Genomic DNA, 27,965 nt, shown 5'->3' with positions numbered 1-27,965 from the left:
GGACACAAGAAGCAAGCAGGAGTAGCCATTCTAATATCTGATAAAATACTCTTTCAACCAAAATTAATCAAAAGAGATGGGGAAGGACACTTCATACTCATCAAGGGAAAATTCCACCAAGAAGACATCACAATCCTTAACATCTACGCCCCAAATACATGGGCACCCACATTTGTGAAAGAAACATTGATAAAACTTAAACCACACACAGATACCCACACACTAATAGTGGGAGACTTCAACACCCCACTCTCAACAAAGGACAGGTCAACAAAACAGAAATTAAACAAAGAAACAATATCTCTTACAGAGGTCATGAATCAAATGGACCTAACAGACATTTACAGAACCTTACACCCAAACACAAAAGAATTTACCTTCTTCTCAGCACCTCATGGAACCCTCTCCAAAATAGACCACATAGTTAGTTGGTCACAAAGCAAGCCTGAAAAGATACAAGAAGATTGAAATAATCCCTTGTATCCTGTCTCATCACGATGGAATAAACCTGGAAGTCAGTAACAACAGAAATAGCAAAAAGCCTACATATACATGGAAACTGAACAACTTGCTAGTAAAAGACAGCTGGGTCAGGGAAGAAATAAAGAAAGAAATTAAAATTTTCCTAGAACTCAATGAAAATGAAGACACAACATACCCAAACTTGTGGGACAAAATGAAAGCAGTGCTAAGAGGAAAGTTCATAGGACTAAGTGCCTTCAAGAAGAAATTTGAGACAGCGCATTCAAGCAACTTAATGGCTCACTTAAAAACCCTAGAAAACAAGAAGCAGACACACCAAAAAGGAGCAGACAGCTGGAAATAATCAAACTCAGGGCTGAAATCAATCAGTTAGAAACAAATAAAACAATTCAAAGAATCAATGAAACCAAGAGCTGGTTCTTTGAGAAAATCAACAAGATAGACAAACCCTTAGCCAAGCTAACTAAAAGGCAGTGAGACGCCATCCAAATCAACAAAATCAGAAATGAAAAGGGGGACATAACTACAGACACTGGGGAAATCGAAGCAATCACTAGCACTTACTTCAAAAGTGTATATGGAATAAAATTTGAAAATTTAAATGAAATGGACAATTTTCTTTATCGATTCCACTTACCAAAGCTAAATCAGGACCAGGTAAATAAATTAAATAGTCCTATATCCCCCAAGGAAATAGAAGCAGTCATCAAAAGTCTCCCATCCAAAAAAAAAAAAAAAAAAAAAGCCCAGGACCTGATGGTTTCAGCTCAGAATTCTACCAGACATTCAAAAAAGAGCTAACACTAGTTCTCTTCAAACTATTCCACAAAATCAAAACAGAAGCAACATTACCAAACTCATTCTATGAAGCCACAGTCACCTTGGTACCTAAACCTCACAAATATTAAACCAAAAGAGAGAACTTGAGGCCAATCTCCTTTATGATCATTGATCCAAAAATACTCAACAAAATACTCACAAACCAAATACAAGAACACATCAAAGATATCATCCACCATGACCAAGCAGGCTTCATCCCAGGTATGCACGGGTGGTTCAATATATGGAAATCCATCAATGTGATCCACCATATTAACAAATTGAAAGAAAAAAAAAAAACACATGATATTCTCCCTAGATGCTGAAAAAGCCTTTGACAAAATCCAACATCCATTCATGTTTAAAGAATTGGAGAGATCAGGGATACAAGGCACATATCTAAACATAGTAAAGGGAATATACAGCAGACCTATAGCCAACATCAAACTGAACAAAGAGAAACTTAAAGCAATCCCACTGAAATCAGGGACAAGACAAGGCTGCCCACTCTCTCCATATCTCTTCAACATAGTTCTGGAATTCCTTGTTAGAGCAATAAGACAGTTGAAGGAGATCAAGAGGATACAAATTGGAAAGAAAGAAGTCAAGTTATCACTATTTGCAGGTGATATGATAGTATATCTGAGTGACCCCAAAAACTCTACCAGGGAACTCCTACAGCTGATAAACACCTTCAGCAAACTGGCCAGATACAAAATTAACTAAAAAAAAAAAATAAGTAGCCCTCCTTTATACCAAAGACAAAAGGACTGAGAAAGAAATTAGGGAAACAACACCCTTCACAATAGCCAAAAATGACATAAGATACCTCAGAGTAACCCTAACCAAGGAAGTCAAAGACTTCTATGAAAAAAATTTTAAATCTCTGAAGAAAGAACTAGAAGAAGATATGAGAAAATGGAAAGATCTCCCATGCTCATGGTTTGGCAGGATTAACATAGTAAAAATGGCCATCTTACCAAAAGCAATCTAAAGATTCAATGCAATTCCCATCAAATTACCAACACAATTCTTTACAGACCTGGAAAGGAAAATTCTCAACTTCATATGGAACAACAAGAAACCCAGAATTGCTAAAACAATCCTCTACAATAAAAGATCTTCTGAGGTATCTCCATCCCTGATCTTAAGTTGTACTATAGAGCAACAGTTTTAAAAACTGCATGATACCGGCATAGAAACAAAATGGTGGATCAATGGAACCGAACAGAGGACCCAGAAATAAACCCACACACTTATGGACACCTGATCTTTGACAAAGATGCCAAAACCACACAATGGAAAAAAGATAGAATCTTCAACAAATGGTGCTGGTCCAACTGGATGTCTACATGTAGAAAAATGAAAATAGATCCATACTTATCACCCTGTACAAAACTGAAGTCCAAGTGGACCAAGACCTCAACATAAAACCAGACACATTAAATCAGCTTTAGAAAAAAGTGGGGAATACCCTAGAACTCATTGGTACAGGGGAAAACATCCTGAACAGAACACCAGCAGCTTAGGCTCTAAGAGCAACAATCAATAAATGGGACCTCATGAAACTGAAAAGCTTCTGCAAAGCAAAGGACACCGTCATCAAAGCCTACAGATTGGGAAAGAATCTTCACCAACCCTTTATCTGACAGAGGACTCATATCCAGTATATATAAAGAACTAAAGAAGCTGAAAAGCAGAAAACCAAGTAACCCACTTAAAAATTGGGGAAGAGAGCTAAACAGAGAATTCTCTGTAGAGGAATACCAAATGGCAGAGAAGCACTTTAAAAAATACTCAACCTCACTAGCCATTAGGGATATGCAAATCAAAACAACCCTGAGCTTTCACCTTACACCCATGAGAATGGCCAAGATCAAAAATTCAAGTGACAACACATGCTGGAGAGGTTGTGGAGAAAGAGGAACACTTCTCCATTGCTGGTGGGAATATAAACTTGTACAACTACTCTGGAAATCAATCTGGTGCTTTCTCAGACAACTAGGAATAGTGCTTCCCCAAGATCCAGCCATAACACTCCTAGGCATATCTCCAAAAGAGGCTCAAGTACACAAAAAGAACATTTCCTCAACCATGTTTGTAGCAGCTTTATTTGTAATAGCCAGAAGCTGGAAACAACCCAGATGCCCCTCAATTGAAGAATGGATGCAGAAATTGTGGTACATCTACACAATGGAATATTACTCAGCAATGAAAAATAAGGAAATCATGAAATTTGCAGGTAAATGGTGGGATCTGGAAAGGATCATCCTGAGTGAGTTGTCCCAGAAGCAAAAAGACACACATGGTATATACTCACTCATATAGACATACAACATAGTACAAACCCATTAAACCTGTGCATCTAAAGAAACTAAGGAAGAGAGAAGACCCTAACTAAAATGTCCAATCCCCATCTGAAAGGCAAAGAGGATGGACATCAGAAGAAGAAGAAAACAGCAAACAACCTAGGAACCTACCACAGAGGGCCTCTGAAAGCCTCTGCCCTACAGACTATCAAAGCAGATTTTGAGCCTGATGGGCAACTGTTGGGCAGAATGAATGGAATTTTAGGTAAGAACTGGGAAACAGTAATTGCTGGAGAAGACAGGGTCTCCACAAGGAGAGCAACAGAACAAGAAAATTTGAACACAGGGAACTTTCCAGTGACTTATACTCCAACCAAGGACTATTCATAGAGATAACCCAGAACCTCTGCACAGATGCATCCCAGGGCAGTTCAGAGTCCAATTGGGTTACATAATAATGTGAAGAGGGACTGCCTCTGACATGAACTGACTGGCCTGCTCTTTAGTCACCTTCTCCTGAGGGGAAGTAGCCTTACCAGGCTATAGTAGAGGACAATGCAGCCATTTTTGATGTGACCTGATGGACTAAGTTCAGAAAGGAGAGGAGAACCTCTCCTATTAGTGGACTTGGGGAGTGGCATGCATACAGAGGGAGGAGGGAGGGTGGGATTGGGAGGGGAGGAGGGAGGGGCTTATAGGGGGATGCAGAATGAATAAAGTGTAATTGATGAAAAATTTAAAAAAAAGGGAAAAAATAATTTAAGAACCTTAAATGCCTTTCAAAATTGGAGGAAAACATGGAGTTAGTCAATTTACACAGAGCACATCTCGTCCCCTGGGGGCAATGTTCTCCTGAACCTACTCAGACCTCGGACACCACCACTGCTAGTTCTAGAACTGATGCAGGATGTTCCAACAAGGGCGTTAAGGCTTCTCATAATATTTCCTATAAGCCCACACCTGTTTGTTTATATCCCCCATTTTTATTCATTATTAGCCAGATAGAACCAAGTAATTGTGGTAATGATACTTGCTTTTTTGCCCAATGCTGGAATGCTAGTAAATTTACTAGCTGGTTACTCACATGCCTCCCTGGGTGCCTGTGCCCGTTGATGCCCCTCACGCTATGACTCTCTTCAGACAGAAAAGGGATCTTGGAATTACAGCCGCCATTGTTACTGCCATCTCATTGGTTGCTGTTGGAGCTACCACCACGGCATTAGCCATGAGTCATACTGTGCAGACTGCTCAGACCCTAAATAAGCGTTTAGCCAACGTAGCTCATGCCTTAGATGTACAAAAAGGAATTAATGCTCAACTAAAAGGAAGCTTGATGGTGTTCAATCAGAGGATTGACCTCGTGCAAGAGCAAATTGATACCCTATGACAAATCGCTCAACTTGGCTGTCAATGGAAGTATGCTGGACTTTGAGTCACTAGCATACAACATAAGAAATTTTCCTGTGCTGCAATTCTGTCTAAACAATTGTCTAGCTATATTTTAGGTAATTGGACTGGAGAATTCGATACTACCATGGAGCAGCTGAGAGTGGCCGTTATCACAGTAAATTCTACCAGAGTGGCCGCAGGACTAGCCACAGGATTATCACCATGGATTGCTGCAGCCATGAATCATCTGAAGGAATGGGCAGGCATGGGAGCGTTAGCAGGCCTTCTGGTGTTGGTCTCCTTGGTTTGCCTGTGGTATATATGCAAGATTAGAGTCTCACAACAGTGCAATGCAGCCATGACCATTCAGGCCTTTACAGCCATTGAAGCAGGACAGTCTCCCCAAGCATGGTTGGCTACCATAAAAAGCTAAAATGTTATGCTCAGGATGCGAGGCTAAGCACTGCACTCAGGGTCAGCCGCTTTGGACCCAGAGAAGAGCATGTATGATTGCATGCAGGTTGATGCCGCAGGTCCCGCCTCTGAGAAAAAGGTGTCAGACGGGTCTGATGCTCTTTGGGTGGATGACACCTAAATGAACATCGGTACAAAGTCCCAATTTATTTCTAATATCAGAGATCAGACCTCTACTCTTGCCTGATGTGTCTAAAACAAAAAGGGGGAAATGTAGAGAGCTTTGTAATGCCGAGCCTTAAAGAGGGAGCTGGTTTCTGCCTTCCACCTTTCTGATGGTGAGTGCTCTCTGTTACAAACAACTCCACATTTGGCTAATGCTGAGGATCTGGCTTGCTTCCATGTATGTGGACCTATCTGCATTGCCCACGTGGAACGCCTGGGTTGGCTAACCAGAGGCTATTTAAGCTGTGGGTTGGCTTTCCCCCGGGTCAGATGATTGTTCAAGGTTCCTGAATGAACTGCATTGAAAAAAAAAAAAAAAAGAGAGGAATAGAGGAAAAAATATTCCCTCCTCCATGGCCCAGAAAATATTTTTAACAAAATCGAAGAAAAATTCCCCAACTTAAAGGAGAGGCCAATAAGAATATAAGAGGTCTACAGAACACCTAATAAATTATTTCAGAAAAGAAAACCCTTCATGCAACCTAATAATTAAAAGGGTAAATTAAAAAAAAAATTAAAATAAAATACTAAAACCTGCAAGAAAAAACGGTCAACTAACATATAATGGCAAACCCATCAGAATCTCACCTAACTTCTCAACAAACACTATGAAAGCCAGAAGGGCCTGGATGAATATCACGCAAGCAGTAAGAGAACACAGATGTCAGCCCATGCTACTATACCCAGCAAAACTCTCCATCCTCATAGACAGAGAAAACAAGATATTCAATGACAGAAACAAATTTTATCAATACCTAAACAAAAATACACTTTAGAGAATATACTAGAAGAAAAAATACAACTCAAGAAAACTAGCTACTTTCAAGAAAACACTTGGCAAAATTAACCTTACTACAGTATAGCAAAAACCAACCAAGCACACAAACTTATTACCACAGCAAACATCAGAATTGAAGGATTTAACAGGCACTGGTGATTAGTTTCTCTCAACATCAGTGGACTCAATTCTCCAATAAAAAGACCCAGACTAACAGAATGGATGCATAAACAAGACCTAGAAATTTGTTGCATAGAGAAACACACCTAAGTCACAAAGATAAATATTACCTGAGTGTAAAGGGCTGGAAGATATCTTTCTAAGCAAATGGACCCAAGAAGAAAGTAGGAGTAGCCTTTCTAGTAGCTGAGAAAATAGACTTTTAACAAAAATTGATGAAAAAAAAAAGAGATGGGGAAGGACACTTCATACTCATCAAGGGAAAATTCAACCATCACCATGAAGACATCACAAATCTGAATATCTATGCCCCAAATACAAGGGCACCCCCATATGTAAAAGAAACATTGATAAAACTTAAAACACACATAGATCCCCACACACTAATAGTGGGAGAACACAACACCCCTCCATCAACAATACAGAGGTCAACAAAACAGAAATTAAGCACTGAAACAATGTCTCTTATAGAGGTAGTGAAACAAATGGACCTAACAGACATTTACAGAACAATACACCCAATGACAGAAGAATTTACCTTTTTCTCAACATCTCATGGAACATTCTCCAAAATAGACCATATGGTTGGTCACAATGCGAACATCAATAGATAAAAAAGATTGAAATAATCCCTTGTATCTTATCTGACCACCATGAAATAAAGCTGGACCCCAACATCAACAGAAATAGAAAAAAGCCTACACACACATGGAAACTGAACAACTTGCTACAAAATGACAGCTGGGTCTGGGAAGAAATAAAGAAATTGAAGGCTTTCTAGAATTCAGTGAATATGAAGGCACAACATATCCAAAATTATGGGAAACAATGAAAGCAGTCCTAAGAGGAAAGTTCATAGTGCCAAGTTCCTCTAAGAAGTAATTTGAGACATCTCATTCAAGCAACTTAATGGCTGACCTCCAAAACCCTAGGGGAAAAAAAAAAGAAGCAGAAATACCAAAAAGGAGCAAATGGCAGGAAATTACCAAATTCATCATTGAAATCAATACATTAGAAACAAATAAAACAATTCAAAGTATCAATGAAACCAAGAGCTGGTTCTTTGATAAAATCAATAAGATAGACAAACCCTTAGCCAAACTAACTAAAAGGCAGAGATATGCCATCCAAATCAACAAAATTAGAACTGAAAAAAATGGGGACATGACATCAGACACCGAGGAAATCCATACAATCATTAGGACATACTTCAGAAGTCTGTATGCCACAAAATTTAAAAATCTAAAAGAAATGGACAATTTTCTTGATCGATTCCACTTACCAAAGCTGAATCAAGACCAGGTAAATCAATTAAATAGTCCTATATCCCCTAAGGAATTAGAAGTGGTCATCAAAATTTTCCATGCAAAATGGCCTAGGCCTGGATAGATTCATCACAGAATTTTACCAGACCTTCAAAGAAGAGCTAATTCTAGTTTTTTTTTCAAAGAATTCGACAAAATAGAAACAGAAGGAACACTACCAAACTCATTCTATGAAGCCATAGTCACCTTGGTACCTAAACCTCACAAAGACTCAACAAGAAAAGAGAATTTCAGCCCAATTGCCCTTATGAACATTGATGTAAAAATACAAAACAACAACAACCAAAAACCCAAAATAATTGCAAAAAAAATACAAGAACATATCAAAGATATCATCTACCATAAACAAGTAGACTGCATCCCAAGTCTGCAGGGGTGGTTCAATATGAGGAAATTCATCAATGTGATCCATCATATTAACAAATTGAAAGAAAAAAAAAAAACACATGATAATCTCCTTAGATGCTGAATAAGCATTTGACAAAATCCCAAATGCAATATACAGCAAGCCTATAGCCATCATCAAACTAAACGTAGAGAAACTTAAGACAATCCCAGTGAAATCAGGAAGAAGGCATGGCTGCCCACTCACTCCATATCTCTTCAACATAGATATAACAACATCCTTGCTAGAGCAATAAGAAAATTGAAGGATATTAATGGTATACAAATTGAAAAGGAAGAAGTCAAAGTATTGCTATCTTCAAATGATATGATAGTATGCTTGAGTGACCCCAAAAATTCTACCAGCAAACTTCTACAACTAATAAACACATGCAGCAATGTGGCAGAAAACAAAATTAAGTAAAAAAAAAAATCATTAGCCCTTCTGTATACAAAAGAGTAAAGGGCTGAGAAAGAAATTAGAGAAACAACAGACTTCACAAAGTCACAAAAGACATAAAGTACCTTGGTGTAATCCTAACCAAGCAAGTCAAATACTTGCAAGTAAAAAATTTCAAGTCTCTGAAGAAAGAGTGAGAAGAAGATATCAGAAGATGGAAAGATCTCCTGTGCTCATGGCTTGGAGGTTGTATATTGTAAAAATGGCCAACTAACCAAAAGCAATCTGCAGATTCAATGCAATTCCCATCAAATAACCAACACAAATCTTTACAGGAAAAAATGAAAGAAAAATTCTAAACTTCATATGGAAAAAACAAGAAGCCCAGAATTAATAAAACAATGCTCTACAATAAAAGATCTTCTGGAGGTATCACCATCCCTGATCTTAAGCTGTACTATAGAGCAACAGTAATAAAAACTGTGTGGTACTTTCATAGAAACAGAAAGGTGGATCAATGGAACCCAATAGAAGACCCAGAAATAAACCAACACACTTATGGACACTTGAGTTTTGACAAAGATTCCAAAACCATAAAATAGAAAATGATAGCATCTTCAACAAATGATGCTGGTGTAACTGGATGTCTACATGTAGAAAAATACAAAGAGATCCACTATTTGCACAAAACTAAAGTCCATGTAGATCAAAGACATCACAATATAACCTGACACATTAAATCAGTTGGAAGAAAAAGTGGGGAAGAGCCTTGTACTCATTGGCACAAGAGACAATTTCCTCAAAAGAAGACCAACAGCACAGGCAAAAATCAGTAAATAGGACCTCTTGAAACTGAAAAGCTTTCTGAAAGCAACAGACACATTTATCAAAACAAAACAAATACCTATTGTGAAAGAATTTTCACTAACCCTTTATCAGACAGAGGGCTAATATTAAGTATATATGAAGAAGTAAGGAAGTTGAGAAAGCAACAAATTAAGTAATCCAATTAAAAAATGTGGAACAGAGCTAAACATAGAATTCTCAATGGAGGAATATCAAAAGGCAGAGAAACACTGAAAGAAATGCTCAGTGTCATTAGCCATTAGGGATTTGCAAATGATAGGAACCTGAGATTTCACCTTATACCCATCAGAATGGCCAAGATAAGAAAGTCAAGTAACAACACATGCTGGAGAAGTTATGGACAAAGGGTAACCCCTCTCCACTGCTGGAGGGAACATAAACTTGTACAACCACTCTGGAAATCAATCTGGTGCTTTTTAAGACAACTAGGAATAACACTATAACACAACCAAGGCATATATCAAAATAGGGCTCAAATACACAATAAAGATATTTGCTCAGACATGTTTATAGCAGCTTTATTTGTAATAGCCAGATCTGGAATCAATTCAGATGCCCCTCAACTGAAGAATGGATACAGAAATTGTGATATATCTGAACAATGGCTATTACTCAGCTATGAAAAAAAACAAAAACAAAAACAAAAACACAACAACAACAAAACAAGAAAATCATGAAATTTGCAGGTAAATGGTGGGAACTAGAAAGGATCATCCTAAGTGAGCTATCCTAGAAGCAGAAACACACACAAGGTATATACTCACTCATATAGATATATATTGTAGGATAACCCTACTAAAATCTCTAGACCTACACAAGAAAAGCCACAGAACCAAAAAATTGTAGCACAGGGTTCATTTCTGAGGTTTATACTACAAACAAGTAGCACTCAAGGAAATGTAGCCCATGGCAATTAAGTGTCCAAGTGGATTCCATAGAATTGGGAACAGGGACTGCTTCTGACATGAACTGATTAGAATTGTCTTTGATAACCTCCCCCTGAGGAGGAAGCAGCCTTACCAGACTACAGAAGATGATAATGGAGCCACTCCTTTTGAGATCTGATAGATTAGGTTCAGAAGGAAAGAGAGGAAGATGTCCCCTCTCAGTGGATTTGAGGCATGACATGCATGAAGATTGGGGTGGAAAGGTGGGATTGGGAGGGGAGGAGTGAGGAGTTTATGGGGGGAGGCAAGGTGAATAAAGTGTAATTAATAAAAAAATTAAAATAAACCCCAAACTTAAAAATTTCTGGTCTCTTTGATTTTCATTTAAAGTCTTTGAGTTAAAATAATACTTATTTGAAAAAATATATATAAATATATGAAGAAGTTGATGAAGTTACATGCCTTTATTGCCAACACAAATTAAACCCAGATACACTAAATCAGTTAAAAGAAAAAGTGAAGAAGAGCCTTGAACTCATTGGCACAAGAGACAACTTTGAAACAGAACACCCACAGCAAAGGCTCTAAGAGCAAAAATTAATAAATGATACCTCATGAAACTGAAAAGCTTTTATAAAGCAAAGGACATCATCAACAACAACAAAAATGACTACCTACAGATTGGGAAAGAATCTTCACCCACCCTTTATGTTACAGAGGGCTAATATCTAGTATATATAAAGAACTAAAGAACCCGAAAAGCAGCAAACCAAGTAATCCAATTAAAAAATGCAGAACAGAGCTAAAGAGGGAATTCTCTGTCCAGGAGTATTGAATGGCAGAGAAACACTTAAAGAAATGCTCAACATCATTAACTATTAGGGAAATGCAAATCAAAAGGACTTTGAGATTTCACCTTACACCCATCAGAATGGCCAAGATGAAAAACTCAGATGGCTGTGGGGAATGTGAAACACTCCTCCACTGCTGGTGGGAATGTAAACTTGTACAACCACTCTGAAAATCAATCTGGCGCTTTCTCAGACAACTAGGAATAATGCTTCCTCAAGATCCAGCCATCCAACTCCTAGGCATATATCCAAAAGTGGTTCAAGTACAGTATAAGGACATTTGGCCAACCATGATTATAGCAGCTTTATTTGTAATAGCCAGAAGCTGGAAAGAGCCCAGATGCCCCTCAAATGAAGAATGGGTAAGAAATTGTGGTACATCTACACAATCGAATATTACTCAGCAATGAAAAATAAGGAAATCGTGAAATTTTAAGGTAATGATGGGAACTGAAAAGGATCATCCAGAGTGAGCATTTCCAGAAGCAGAAAGACACACAGAGTATATACTCAATCATACAGACATATAATATAGAATAAACCTACTAAAATCTGTATACCTAAAGAAAATAATCAAGAGGGAGTACCCTGACTAAAATGCTCAATTCCTGTCCCAAAAGGCAAAGAGGATGGACATCAGAAGTATCAGAAAACAGGACACAAATTAGGAACCTGCTACAGAGGGCCTCTGAAAGGCTCTGCCTTACAGAGTATCAAATCAGAAGCTGAAACTTATGGCCAACTGCTGGGCAGAGTGCATGGAATCTAATGAAAGAAGTGGGAAATAGTAAGATCTGGAGAGTCCAGGGACTCCACAAGGAGAGCAACTGAGCCAGAAAATTTGAACACAGGCGTCTTCCCAGAGACTCATACTCCAACAAAGTACCATGCAGGGAGATAATCTAGAATCTCTGCACAGATGTAGCCAATGGCAGTTTAGTGTCCAAGTGGGTTACATAGTAATGGGAAGAGGGAGTGCCTCTGAAATAATCTAATTGTCCTGTTCTTTGATCACCTCCCACTGAAGGGGGAACAGCCTTACCAGACCACACAAGATGACAATGCAGCCACTCCTGGTGAGATCTGTTAGACTAAGATAAGAAAGAAGGAGAGGAGGACCTCTATTATCAGTGGACTTTGGGGAGGGGCATGTGTGAAGAATGGGGAGGGAGGGTGGGATTGGGAGAGGAGGAGGGAGGGGTTTATGGGGGGATACAAAGTGAATAATGTGTAATTAATAAAAAAACAATGTAAAAAAATAAGAAGATCTCTGATTAATTCAGGATTAATCTTATTTACATAATAAAAGCCAGGATGGCAACTCCTGTTGTTTAGCCATTTCCAGAAATACTCTAAGATTCAAAATGACAAAGTACGCCTAAGGTTACCATGTAAATTCTTTTTTCTTAATGATAGATATTATGTCCTTACTGATCTAAAGGTGGGATTCACATCATTTTTAGGTTTACATAAAGAGAGATAATGTCACACTGCTATGGAAACTGCCATATGCTTTTAAACATGAGATATTTTCATGAGGGAAAAAGTTCATTATGCCTATGTAAAAAAGACACAAGATGCTTAAAGATGGCAAAGTACATACCAACCTAGTTTAGTCTTAAAAACTCAAAAATTATATTCATATGTTTAAAAACAAAACTGTCCATCCCATATCAAAAAGAGGGCAAGCCAGAGAGTAGCCAAAACCTATATAAAAATCCAGTTACAAGATGCCTAGGATATAATTAACACTATGGGTAACAGAGTTTATATGCTAATGCTAACATAGGTTATATAAAGTTCAGCTATAAAGGCATAACTCTTCAGTCTGTATAAAAAAGGGGCAAGCCAAAAAATTGCCTATATCAATCTAAAGCCCTGGTACTAGGGTATGCTTAAATGCTAAAGGTAAGAGGGTGTTAAAATTAAGTTTGGCTATAAAGGCATAACTACCCATTTTATACAAAAAATGGGATAAATAGCAATATATATATCTCAAAATAGGTACAAGATAACTATGGTATGCTTACATTCTGAATATATAAAGTTTACTAAAAACGTGTTTTCTATTGCTCAAGGCAACCAGCTTGTCTCTGTAATGGGAGGATTCTCTATGTAAATAGGTAGCAACCTGGCCTAATACAACAGGCATGCAAGAGCCCAAAAGGATATTTTGATCTATCCAAACTTGTTTTGACTTCAACATGATAATGATTGTATGTACAATAAAAATGGTAACTTATATTGCTAATCTCTTTACATGGAAACAACTCTAAAACTGACTAAGACATAAAAACGTTTCTCCAGCCAAAACTTCAACAATACTTGGCCAATAAATCCTTGGCTATAATACCTTCAAATTGTATTATGTTAAACTTTTAATTGATATAGATTAAATTGGCTTACAGTTTAGTTTCATCCTGTACATCTCTTACATTCTTAATTGTAGAACTCTATAATGCTTGTAAGAAATTACATGTTTGCAGAACAAAAGAGCTGGACACCAGAGATACTGGATTAAACCTAACAGAATCATTCTTCAGCATGCTGAGATGTTGACACATCTATTCCAGCATCTTGCATGATCCAGCATTCTGCCTATTCCTGCCTCAACTGCTTCAATTGCTGTTTCTCATCAAATCTTTTCCCCAGAACTTTGAAGAAAGCTACTAATCTTAATAGGTCCAGCATTTTAGACTGTTCTAAAGAGGGTGTTTATTAAGCCTAAAAAATCTCAACATTAAAAGACTAGACCACAAATGTTATTGTTTTTTTTTTTAATTATCCATTTTCCCAACTGTATTTGGACTCTCTACAGCATGTCCAAATTGTCAGCTAGAAGAAATTTATGAGAATGGTGTCCAATTTTCCTTAAAGGGAGTTGGCATGTTTTTAGTTGTTTGCTCTGGCTACAAAATTTTATTGTCATTGTAAGATATTTACTATTAATGGTCTATTCAAAGTGAAACAAGGAATATACAGGGGTATCTTATAGGAATAGAAAAAAGGTAGATTATTGAATCTACTCAACTGAGGGTTTTATTTGTTATTCTCAAATAAGGTTATTTTTAACTCATTGGTAAAGGATTTTGTACATTGGTGAAATACTGTCTACTTTTGATACATTGGTGTAAGCTTTTGAATATTGATAAAAATTCAAGGTTACTTCCAATATTTTTAAACTGCTATTAAAAACTGGTTAGGGTATTAGGTAATGCAAGTTAATTACTAGTTAGTCAACTCATAGTCATGTCAGACACTAGTGTATTTTATCACAGGAGTATACATTCTATGTTTAACAGATAGATGTGGTTTTGTAGACAGATCGATTACATAAAGATAGGTAGTCTTCAAAAATTTCAGAGACCTACAGACTATGGCATTTAAAAGTGCATTTATTATTTTAAAATTTCTTTGATAATGAGACAAATAATTTCCTGGCAAAACCCCACCTACCGGAAATAAGATAATGAGTATTGAAGAACCTCCATATGGAGAAGGCTACAAATGTGGCAAAAAAAAGTCACTTGGGTAAAGAAATTACATTTACTGCACAACAGACAAATTCTGCCAAAAATGTGCAAGCCTAAATGCAGGACAAGTTGAGTGTTGAATTTTGCCAAGACAGGGTAAGCAAGTCCTATTAGTTCCTGCTTCACTTATACATCTGTCAAATATTCTCAGCCTGAAAGCTGAAGATGATGCTCCAGTGTTATAAAGAGTTACATGAGTGACTGTTCAGGTAGCAAACCGTCTCTGTTAATTTTTATTTTCTGGAAGCTGCTAACGTGCACTTCATATTTACTCTAACAGCTAATTTTATTTCCTTCTCAAGTCTCTGATGGGGTTGAAGACCAAATAGTTATAGTGCCACAATTAAGCCTGAGTTGTTTAGAAGAAATCCTTTCATATAGGTAATACATGAGAGACCAAAATATTAAAAATCAGCGGATATTATTAAAGTTTAAGGCCTGAACTAGCTGGGTGGAGAGGTCCAGGAATGCCCTGAGCAGAAGAACCGTCTTACTGCAATCTTTCCTCACCCAGTAGAGAGTACAGTTCTAGGAAAAGGGCCCATCCTCCAAGGGAGGAACACCAGATCCTTAATGGTATGGAGGCATTCCTATAGCCAATCAATTCAAAAGGTAGCATTTTAACCAACAGATGTTTGCCAGGCAGGAATATCCCCTGCCTTGGGCATGCTGGGATGGAACAGAATCCTTAAATCACACAACTAACCTGAGCATTGGGCTCTCGGCTCCCACCTCTTCTGTGGTGGGGGATGTGGACACAAGCTTCAGTTCATAATTTGTAATAAAATGAAGCTCATGTATTTACAGCAGAGTCTAGTTATTCCTGGTCTTTTGGGGTTCGTGAACTAGGCAGAGCAATACCAATAGGCATAAAAGTTAATTTTGGAATAAAACTTTTAACTTGTCAAGATAGGATAATCAGAAAACTTTCTCCTAAGTTGCTAAATACACAAGGACTGGACATTGCACATGTAGTTTTACCTCATAGTTTTCATAATTTCATAATTATTATTGTATTGTAAGAAAAGGAGCCTTTTCTTGGACTTAAAGGGGGAAATGTTGCTATAATATTCTATTGAAATGTATACACCTTACTCTTGTTCATTCAAATGTCAATTTCTCCCCCCACCCCCAGTCTCTGGGTTCAATTCAGATATTATATTGTTATAAACAGGCCAAAATAAAACAACTAGCCACAATGTTGTGCAAAGGGAAGAGCCAGAAGGCAGGATAGGAGTGGGAGAAAAGGGTGAGAGAGCTTGGAGAAAGCTGGAGGACAAATTATATCGAGATGGACTGGACATGTTTCACCAAAAGCAAATATAAAGGGTAAAATCTAAATGTTAGGAAAGTATGAGGGCTTGGAGGTTTAGGAGGGAGTAACAGTTACCCACCATTGTGTTCTAGGTTAACTACATAATCCCAGTGTCTTTGTGGTGATTTGGTTATACAGATGTTTAGGATTAACCGCAAGCTTCATTAAAGATAAATGTTAGTAAATATTAATCTCACATATAAAACTTTTCTCCAAGCCTGAAGCATGGATCATTTGGCACCAGAACAAGGGACCTTGACAATGAGGGGCAACATGGGAAAGGCTGGTTTTTGGAGCTCTGGATGGGTAAGAAAAAAGGTGCTTCTTGATGACTACCCATTCCAGGGAGGAAGACAAGGTAGGCAGGCAGTGAAATCAGGACAGAGATATATGAGTGAGATGTTAATGAAGACTTTAAAGTCAATGCTAATAAAGGTGAGGAATTGGAAGAAACATCCTTATACCCTTTAGTTTGTACATGCAGTTTGTTCAGGGTTCCCAGTTGAAGGTACCATCAATCTGGGGACTTGGGAAAAGAAATCTCACAAGCTAAAGAGTTACTTGGGAAAATTAGAGCAGCCAAATGGGGAGAAAAAAAAGGACTTCTAGGTTATTGAAAATAGTCATAAAGGAGCTCATACAGATTTGAGTAATTTGAGAGCAGAAAATAATTTAAGATCTAGATAGTGAGGATGAAATGGACTCAGAGGAAGAAACTGCCAAGTCTCATAATTCAGACTGTACTCCTGTGCCCTCTGCCCTTGTGGCTTTCCCTGTCACATGTAGAGAGAGATATGGGACCACTGCAGGATGATATTACTGTTCTCCAAGAGAAAGTCCAATTAGAAAGGGAATCAGTTCATGTAGTAAGGGAATTAGAGAAATTAAAATTACAAAATAATAATAATAATAATAAAGATAATAATAATAAATAATAATAAAATTGGAATATTTGCACTGTTAAATTTTAAAGTCTGGTTTTCACTTTTAAAATTATAAATGTGCTTTATTGTTTCAGTCCTAAAGAGGATGCTTTGTTTTAATATTACAAAAACAGGTTTGAAAAAATATTTAAATGTTTAAAAAGCAGGTACTATGGTTGCTTTTTGTCTTTTTCTCTATTTTGTTGCTTTTGTTTGCCAGCTTTTGTTTTGGTTTCAGATTTTGGTTTGTTCCCTTGCTTGTGAGGTCTGGGAAATTGGGGAGTTTCTAATCTGGTCGAAGATATCTGGAGGATGCTCCACTTCCCAGAAAAGAGGTATAAAGGTTCTACTCCTTTTGGGAACAGAGAGAGGGTCATTGGGATCATATTCTGTGCAATAAGAGGGCTGCTAGGGTCTGTTCTCCATCTGGAAGCAGTGGAAAGGGCCACAGACCCTCTGCTCCTTCTGGAATCTATGTGTGTGGAGAGGACCCATGAGGGGCTCTACACCTTCTGGAGTCTGTGGGACTTGTGTCTGGTAGGGGCTGGTCAAGTCCCCGTATTCTGGTTACTCCAAGTTGACTATGTCAGATTTCTATGTTCCTTATGTAGCTTTCTGTGTGTGTAGGTTTATCTGTAGACTTGGATTTATTTAGACATGGGACAATGTGAAGCAACACCTCTGAGTTTGGTCCTGGACCATCGGAGTTAAATTCTATAAAACATTTTAAAAGTTATCAGGTATTTTAAAAGAGTATCCCTTGGGCAGTCTAACAAAGAAATTAAAAGTTTCTGAATCCTTTGGGGGAAATTAAAAACCTTGGTATTTATTTTATTAAGTTTATAAAGTAGAACCAAACCATGCTGTTTAAGCCAATTAAACAAACCTTAAGTAATTACAATATATCCTTTTAAACAAACTAGAATATGTTGTTCTTCATTTAAAAAGCCTGGAGATTCTTCAATGCAAAATGTTTGCTTATGCTCTTTTACAGGAAAAAAGGACTACAGTTCCATGTTAGCCCAGGATTATGCAGGGTTGTATTCATATCATTGTTAACTATTATATAAAATATATGCCCTGTTGCTAGTACCTAAAAAATGATTTAAAGCTGTTTCTTTCTGGACTATAGATTTGGTATGGGCAAAATAGTCTATTTGTGCTGAGGGCTACAGGCTAAGTTTACTTCTCTGTTTAACGTTAAATAAAACTTTTGTCCTTTAATATTTTGCTGTTAAGTTTTAATACAATATGATAGGATTAATAAGATTTGCTAGCCACTTTATAAATTATGTTTAATTAAAAGTTTTGCTTTGATTTTAGCTTAAAAGGAGCAAATTTAAAGTCATGCTAAAGATTATAGTTGAGTACAAGATTGAGATTTACCTAGTCTCTTTGTTTAGGTTGTTTTTTAAGGTTAAATCTAAAATGGGTAACCATAAATTTTCCTATATAAATCTACCTAAAATTTGGTTCTGAAACATATATTTAAAAAAAAGTATGACAAAATTGAGATAATAAAGATCCTGTTTTATAGGATGAATTTTAGAGAAAATGATAAAGGTAGACTAAGAGTAACTCAAATATGCTGGCCCTCCGACTTCTCAGAGATGAGATAAATATGGCATTTTAACATATGTGAGCTTATTATGACAGAATGCAAACAGTTGCACACACACTCACAAAAAAGCAAAAAAAAAATTAATTCAGTTTTTATAGGGGCAACCTATCGTTTTCCATTTAAAACAAAAGTTAGCCCAATTGTTGATATTTTTTTAATATTTTTTAAATTTTATTTTTCTTTTTAGTTACATTTTGTTAACTCTGTGTCCCCGCTGTATCCTGCTCCTTCATTCCCTCCCCAACCCCACATTCCCTCCCTGGTCTCCTACCTTCCCCTTTCCAAGTCCACTAATAGGGAAGGACATCCTCCCCTTTCATTTGACCCTGTTTTATCAGGTATCTTCAGGGCTGGCTGTAGAATCCTCCTCTGTGACCTAACAGGACTGCTCCTCCCCTGCGGGGGTGGGGGGGAGTCAAGGAACCTGCCCTTGAGATCCTGTTAGAAATAGTCCTTATTCCCCTTACTTTGGAAAACTATTTGGTTACTGAGCTACCACGGGCCACATCCAAGCAGAAGTTTTAGGTTATATCCATAGATGGTCCTTGGTTGAGTGTCAGTCTCAGAAAAGACCCTGTGCCTGAATATACTTGGTCCTTGTAGAGCTCCTCTTTTCCATATCATACTAACTCCCCTTTTTTCATATGATTCCCTGCACTCTGCCAAGGGTTTGGTTATGAGTCTTTTTTTTTTTTTTTTTTTTTTTTTTTTTGCAGTTTATTGAGGAACCTTGAACAATCATCTAACCCTAGGGAAAGCCAGCCCACAGCTTAAATAGCCTCTGGGTAGCCAAACCCAGTGAGCCACGTGGGCAATGCAGATAGGTCCACATACATGGAAGCAAGCCAGATCCTCAGCCTTAGCCAAATATGAAGTTGTTTGTGACAGAGCACTCACCATTGGGAAGGTGGAAGGCAGAAACCAGCTCCATCTTTAAGGCACAGCATTATGCAGCTCTCTAGAGTTCCCCCTTTTTGTTTTAGACACATCAGGCAAGAGTAGAGGTCTGATCTCTGATATTAGAAATAAATTGGGACTTTGTACCGATGTTCATTTAGGTGTCATCCACCCAAAGAGCATCAGACCCGTCCGATACCTTTTTCTCAGAGGCAGGACCTGGGGCATCAACCTGCATGCAATCATACATGCTCTTCTCTGGGTCGAAAGCAGCTGACCCTGAGTGCAGTGCTTAGCCTCGCATCCTGAGCGTAATATTTTAGCTTTTTATGGTAGCCAACCATGCTTGGGGAGACTGTCCTGCTTCAATGGCTGTAAGGCCTGAATGATCATGGCTGCATTACACTGTTGTGAGACTCTAATCTTGCATATATACCACAAGCAAACCAAGGAGACCAACACCAGAAGGCCTGCTAATGCTCCCATGCCCACCCATTCCTTCAGATGATTCATGGCTGCAGCAATCCATGATGATAATCCTGTGGCTAGTCCTGTGTCCACTCTGGTAGAATTTACTGTGACAATGGCCACTCTCAGTTGCTCCATCGTAGTATTGAATTCTGCAGTCCAATTACCTAAAATATAGCTAGACAATTGTTTAGACAGATTTGCAACACAGGGAAAATTCTCATGATGTATGCTAGTGACACAAAGTCCAGCATACTTTCATTGACAGCCAAGTTGAGCGATTTGCCATAGGGTATCAATATGCTCCTGCACGAGGTCAATCCTCTGATTGAACACCATCAAGCCTCCTTTTACTTGAGCATTAATTCCTTTTTGTACACCTAAGGCATGAGCTACATTGGCTAAAAGATTATTCAGGGTCTGAACAGTCTACCCAGTATGACTCATGGCTAATGCCATGGTGGTAGCTCCAACAGCCTCCAATGAGATGGCAGTAACAATGGCAGCTGTAATTCCAGGATCCTTTTTCTGTCTGAAGAGAGTCATAGTGTTAGGGGCATCAAAGGGCACAGGCACCCAGGGAGGCATGCGAGTAACCAGGGCATACATAAATTCACTAACATTCCAGCATTGGGCAAAAAAGCAAGTATCATTACCACAATTACTTGGCTCTATCTGGCTAATAATGAATAAAAATGGGGGATATAAACAAACAGGTGTGGGCTTATATGAAATATTATGAGGAGCCTTAACCCCCTCATTGGAACATCCTGCATCAGTTCTAGAACTAGTGGTGGAGTCCAAGGTCTGAGTAGGTTCAGGAGACCATTGCCCACAAGGGTGAGACGTGCTCCATGTAAATTGACTAACTCCATGTTTTCTTCCACTTTTGAAAGTCATTTAAGGTTCTTAAATTATTTTTTTCCTTTTTTTTTAATTTTTCATCAATTACACTTTATTCATTCTGCATCCCCCCATAAGCCCCTCCCTCCTCCCTCTGCATGCATGCCACTCCCCAAGTCCACTGATAGGGGAGGTTCTACTCTCCTTTCTGATCTTAGTTCATCAGTTTACATTAAAAGTGGCTGCATTGTCCTCTACTATGGCCTGGTAAGGCTGCTCCCCCCCAGGGGGAGGTGATCTAAGAGCAGGCCAATCAGATTATGTCAGAGGCAGTCCCTCTTCACATTACTATGTAACCCACTTGGACTCTGAACTGCCATGGTCTACATCTGTGCAGGGGTTCTGGGTTATCTCCATGAATAATCCTTGGTTGGAGTATGAGTCACTGGGAAGTTCCCTGTGTCCAAATATTCTTGTTCTGTTGCTCTCTTTGTGGAGTCCCTGTCCTCTCCAGCTCTTACTATTCCCCACTTTTTACATAAAATTCCATTCACTCTGCTCAACAGTTACCCATCAGGCTCAGTATCTGTAGGGCAGAGGCTTTCAGAGGCCCTCTGTGGTAGGTTCCTAGTTTGTTTCCTGTTTGCTTCTTCTTCTGATGTCCATCCTCTTTGCCTTTCCGGATGGGGATTGGACATTTTAGTTAGGGTCCTCTCTCTTCTTTACTTTCTTTAGATGCACAAGTTTTAGTGGGTTTGTCCTATATTGTATGTCTATATGAGTGAGTATATACCATGTGTGTCTTTTTGCTTCTGTGACAACTCACTCAGGATGATCCTTTCCAGTTCCCACCATTTACCTGCAAATTTCATGATTTCCTTATTTTTCATTGCTGAGTAATATTCAATTGTGTAGATGTACCACAATTTCTGCATCCATTCTTCAGTTGAGGGGCATCTGGGTTGTTTCCAGCATCTGGCTATTACAAATAATGCTGCTACAAACATGGTTGAGCAAATGTCCTTTTTGTGTACTTGAGCCCCTTTTGAATATATGCCTAGGAGTAGTATGGCTGGATCTTGGGGCAGCGCTATTCCTATTTGTCTGAGAAAGCGCCAGATTGGTTTCCAGAGTGTTTGTACCAGTTTACATTCCCACCAGCAGTGGAGAAGGGTTCCCCTTTCTCCACAACCTTTCCAGCATGTGTTGTCACTTGAGTTTTTGATCTTGGCCATTCTCATGGGTGTAAGGTGAAAGCTCAGGGTTGTTTTGATTTGCATTCCCTAATGGCTAGTGAGGTTGAGCATTTCTTTAAGTAAAGTTCTGTAAATATCTGTTAATTCCATTTGATTCTGACCTCTGTTAGAGACATTGTTTCATTGTTTAATTTCTATTTTGTTGACCTGTCCTTTGTTGAGAGTAGGGTGTTGAAATCTCCAACCATTAATTTGTGGGGGTCTATTTGTGCTTTAATTTTATCACAATAGATTGCTGGGTCTTGTTTATGCATCCATTGTGTAAGTCTGTGTCTTTTTATTGGAGAATTGGGTCATTTCCTGTTGAGAGAAACTAATGACCAGTGGCTTTTTGAACCTTTGATTTTGATGTTGGCTATGGTAGTAAGTTTGTGTCCTTTTTTTTTTTTTTTTTTAACTGCAGTGAAGTTATTTCCTGTGTTTTCTTGAAAGTAGCTTGTTTTCTTGAGTTGTATTTTCCTTCTAGTGTCTTCTGTAACACTGGATTTGTGTGTGGGTATTGTTGAAATTTGTTTTGTCATTGAATATCTTGTTTTCTCTGTTTATGAGGACTGAGAGTTTTGCTGGGTACAGTAGCTTAGGATGACATCTGTGTTCTCTTAGGGATGCATGATATCCACATCCATCCAGGTCCTTCTGACTTTCATAGTCTCTGTTGATAACTCAGGTGTGATTCTGATGTGTTTGCCATTAGATGTTACTTGGTATTTTTCCTTGCAACTTTAAGTATTTTTTCTTTGTTCTGTATACATACTGTTTTGATTATTATGTGATGGGAAAATTTTCTTTTCTGGACTAATTTATTGGGTGTTCTGTAGACCTCTTGTATTCTTATAGTCCTCCCCTTTATGTTGGGAAAATTTTTTTCAATGATTTTGTTGAAAATATTTTCTGGGCCTTGGAGGAGGGAATCATCTTTTTCCTCTATTCCTATTATTTGTAGGGTTTGCCTTTTCATGTTGTCTTGAATTACTTCAATGGACCGTGTCAGGGATTTTTTAGATTTAACATTTTCTTTGACAGATACATGATTTCTTCCATTTTGTCTTCCACAGGTGAGATTCCTTCTTCCATCTCTTATAGTCTATTGTTTATGCTTATATCTGTAGTTCCTATTTTCTTCCCCAAGTTCTTTCCTTCCACAATTTCCTCTATTTGTGTTTTCGTTAATTTCTCCAAAAAAATAATATTGAATGCTACATGAATTTGAGTGTCACCCTTGCATAGGGATCATGCTAATATTCTCTGTATTGTTTCTGTTTAAGTATACATGCTACTGAAGTGAACACCACGCATTTCTTAAAGTAAACTTTAATAAAGTCACATGACTTGTGAGTTGCACATTTTCACAGATTCCATTACTGTTTGTTAAATGCATGGATATGTCCTCACTCACTTAAATATTTTCTGTGAAAATGCTCACTGGCCAAGGAATATCTTTGAAACAAAAAAAAAGCAGTTAGTTGGGACATGGCTTATATTTTAACTAAGAAAATCCATGATGTCATGTCAGCAAGTACTCATCTTGTTGCAGTCCTTCACCAAAACTGAGAGCTTTTCATACTGAACCACAGGTGGCAAGAAGAGAGAGGTAGACTGAAAGACACAGAGAGAGAAAGAACAAGAAAGACACATTCAGAAATAGACAGAGAGCAACAGAAACAAAGACAAAGTGTAGGGGGAAGATGGAAGTGCTGGGATGACTCTCATTCTGACCAGCAAAACAGCAGGATCAGCACAGTGGCCAGCAGTCAGACTCGAGGCCATAAAACACAAGTGATTATGTTTCCCAGGTGAGGGGATATCCCATGATGGGGGATTCAATCAGCTTTAACTCACACAGCTAAACAGAGGAAGAGATCCTGGTTCCACAAGGTGCTTGGTCACCAGCCCAGAGCCACATGTCAGTGAGTTCTGATCACTGTCCCAGACTGAACTGTGGGTACCACAACATCAGAGACTGGAATTTCCAGTCAAGAGATAACCCCACATTGCAGGAAAAGATTGGGACTGACCTTAGGTCACCTAGTCATCCCATGGAAAAGACTCAGGTTCTGCAGGCGCCCAGAAGCCAGCCCAGAGCCAGAGCCGGGGCCCAGTCACCGGCACAGAGTCCTGCCTGCACACCTGATTTGCTGTCCCAGATAGAACTGTGGGCCCCATGGCACCAGAGACCAAGTTTCTCTGTTGGGTGTAAACCCACAGGGAGGGGAATGGCTGGTCTGATCTCAGAGCACACAGCTGATACCTCCACCCCAAAAAGGTCTCTGGAAAAGTTATCCAGTTTTGGCAGATGCCTAGCCACCCAATTGACATAAAAGGCAGAAAGGCAGAGCCACATAAGTCTGTGCCTGCAGGTTCTATTTGCCATCACAGACAGAAAGGCTGTCCTCACAGCAAAGACTGGGTGTCCTGTCAGGAGGAAACTGCACAGCGGGGGTATCATCAGGTCCAATGCTCAGGACACCCAGCACCAAAAGAGTTTCTGGATTCAAGCAGACTCTAGGCTCTAGCCTTCTACTGCATGAGTGAGCAGCATGCTCACCTGCCTTTGTGGAGTACCACTAGGGCACAGGGGCACACAGCTGCATCCTCAGATATACAAAAACCAGAGAGCATTACAGCAGTCCTCAGATACTGTGCCAACCATCAATCAGTCATCCCTAGCTAAACTGACAAGACTGTGGGAATCCCTGGTTCTTCAAGAGGGCTGCACCCAACAATTACACCTTAATAGCAACAACTACTGCTCCATAAATTCAGAGCAAGAACCCCAGCATCAGGGTAGCCAACACCAGGATTCTCCTGATGAAAGGAGAGTTACCATACAAGTCCATAACCTGAAGGAAACTGTGACAATTCCTGAGAAGAACCATTCAGTTGACCATACCCAAAAAGCAGAGGAGAACTTCAGAACCCCACCAAGTGGATTCTCCCTGCCCCAGGGCCCAACAGACATAAAAAAATTATCAGACAACATCTGAGACAGAGAGATGGGTAGAGGCCAGTGAAAAAGCACAACCAAGAGAAGGCAAAGCAATATGGCATTCTCAGAAACCAGTTATCCAGGAGCAAGTAGCCCTGGACACGCTAACATAAGTGAAATTCAAGAAGATGTTCTTACCTCTATGCTTATAAAGAAGTTAATGGAGGAAGTAAATAAAACAAATAAAGAATTAGGGTAGTATGTAATGATAAAAAATATGGTCATCGTAAAAAATACAGGAAGATGCAAAAAACCAGTTAGTGGCATTCAGAGGGGAAACGGTTAAATCACTGAATGAAATAAAAGAAACAGTGGAATGTTCAAACAGCTGAAGAAATTGCAGGAAAATACAGACAGACAGGTGAAGGAAATCAACAAAATGTTTCAAGATGTGAAGATAGATTTGGAAGAATTAAAAAAAACACAAATGAAGGAAATCATGGAGAGGGAGAACCTAGGAAAGAAAACAGGAACTACAGAGGTAAGCATAACCAACAGACTACAAGAGATGAAAGAAAAAATCTCAGGTGTGGAAGATACTATGGAAGAAATCGATGTATCCAGCAAAGAAAATAATAAATCTAAAAAATTCCTGACACAAACCATCCAAGAAATCCAAGACAACATAAAAAGACAAAACCTAAGAACAATAGGAATAGAGGAAAAAGAAGATTCCCTCCTCCAAGGCCCAGAAAATATTTTTAACAAAATCATTGAAAAAAAATTTCCCAACTTCAAGGGGAGGACTATAAGAATACAAGAGGCCTACAGAGCACCTAATAAATTAGACCAGAAAAGAAAATCCTCCAACCACATAATAATCAAAACATTAAGTATACAGAGAAAAGAAAAAAAATGCTAAAAGTTGCAAGGGAAAAAGCCAAGTAACATACAATGGCAAACCCATCAGAATCCCACCTGACTTCTCAACAGAAACTATGAAAGCCAGAAGAGCCTGGACAGATATCATGCAGACCCTAAGAAAACACAGATGTCAGCCTAGGCTACTGTACCCAGCAAAACTCTAAGTCCTCATAAACAGAGAAAAGAAGATATTCAATGACAAAAACAATACCTACACTCAAATCCAGTGTTATAGAAGATACTAGAAGGAAAAATACAACCCAAGAAAACTACTTTCAAAAAAAATTCACAGAAAGTAAATAACCTCACTACAGCAAAACAAAAAGTACACAAATACACAAACACACTAATATGGCCAACATCAATATGAAAGAATCTAAGAGCCACTGGTCATTAATCAATCTCCCTCAAAATCAATGAAATCATTCTCCAGTAAAAAGACACAGACTAAGAAAATGCATGCATAAATAAGACCCAAGAATGTGTTGCATACAAGAAACGCAGCTAAATCACAAAGATAGACATTACCTGAGGGCAAAGGGCTGGAGGACAGTTTTCCAAGCAAATGGACACAAGAAACAAGCACCAGTCGCGATTCTAATATCTAATAAAGTAGATTTTCAACCAAAATTAATCAAAAGACATAGAGAAGGAAACTTCGTACTCATCAAGGGAAAAATCCAAAAGGAAGATATCACAATCCTGAACATATATGCCCCAAATGCAAGGGCATCCACATTTGTAAAATAAATTTTAATAAAATTTAAACCACACATAGAACCAAACACATTAATACTGGGAGACTTTGACAGCCCAACTCAACAAAGGGAAGGACAGGTCAACAAAACAGAAATTAAACAAAGAAACAATAACTCTGACAGAGCTCATGAATCAAATGGACCTCACAGACATCTACAGAACCTTACACCCAAACTCAAAAGAATTTACTTTCTTCTCAGCACCTCATGAAACCTTCTTCAAAATAGACCATATAATTAGTCACAAAACAAGCCTCAATAGATACAAGAAGATTGGGATAATCCCTTCTATCCTATCTGATCTGGACTGAAACTGGACCTCAATGGAAAAAAAAAAAAATAGTAAAAGGTCTACACACACGGAAACTGAACAACTTGCTACTAAATGACAGCTGGGTCAGAAAAGAAATAAAGAAAGAAATTACAGCTCAGTGGTACAGACAAGCTGCGTGCCCCAGTACAACAGGGACTGGGAACCCCTGTAGAGAGAGGACCCCACAGGGAAGGAAGAAACCGTGCTGCTGGGGTCACCTAGGGAAAGTCTAGCAGCCTGCAGATCACAAACAGGTGAGTACAGCCAGCCATCAAAGATCTGGGACCAAACAGGGAGCACAGAGTGATTGGAAACTCAGCTCCCACAGACTAGCAGGTGGGCGCACGCTCCACCAGCCCAGTGGCCTGCTTTGTACCAACTACTCCTTACAGACAGAACTGTGTGCCCCAAGACACCCAAGAAGTACTCACACGCCACAGATTACCTCTTGGGTTCTGGGGCACAGAGCCACAACCTCAGACCCACAAAAGACCGGGAACCCTGAGATCAACCTCAAGATACTGCTCCAAGGGGCAACCAGTTATCCCTAACAAAACCGACCAAACCATGGGACACACAAATTTCAGCAGTTGATAACTAAATTTACAGCAAGAAACCCAGAAGGAGGGCAGCTGTCTCCAGGACTTCCCCCAGTGAGAGGAGAGCCCTCTTGACTAATCAGGACCACAGTTACTACCCAGGTCTCTATGCTTGAGGTGAGCTGTAGCAACTCCTGAAAAACACTGGACATCCAGTGACTATACCCAAAAAGCTGGGAAGGCTTCCTTGAGGAAAAACCATCTTCCTGCCAAAGGGATTCTCTCCACTACAACAGTCCAGGAACAACCAGAAACTAAATTCAAACAACTAAGACAGC

General features: G+C 38.8%; 1 non-coding gene across 1 annotated transcript; it reads right to left on the bottom strand.

Moving 5' to 3' along the window:
• Positions 1-23,349: 23,349 nt before the first annotated feature.
• Positions 23,350-23,456, bottom strand: LOC132651632 (U6 spliceosomal RNA). Its single transcript, XR_009589218.1, has one exon. It is a non-coding gene; the product is annotated as a U6 spliceosomal RNA (small nuclear RNA).
• Between the last annotated feature and the right edge of the window lie 4,509 nt (positions 23,457-27,965).

Source organism: Meriones unguiculatus (genome assembly GCF_030254825.1).
Source record: "Meriones unguiculatus strain TT.TT164.6M chromosome Y unlocalized genomic scaffold, Bangor_MerUng_6.1 ChrY_unordered_Scaffold_23, whole genome shotgun sequence".
NCBI classification, from domain to species: Eukaryota; Metazoa; Chordata; class Mammalia; order Rodentia; family Muridae; genus Meriones; species Meriones unguiculatus.
This window is presented reverse-complemented; position numbering and strand designations above follow the sequence as displayed.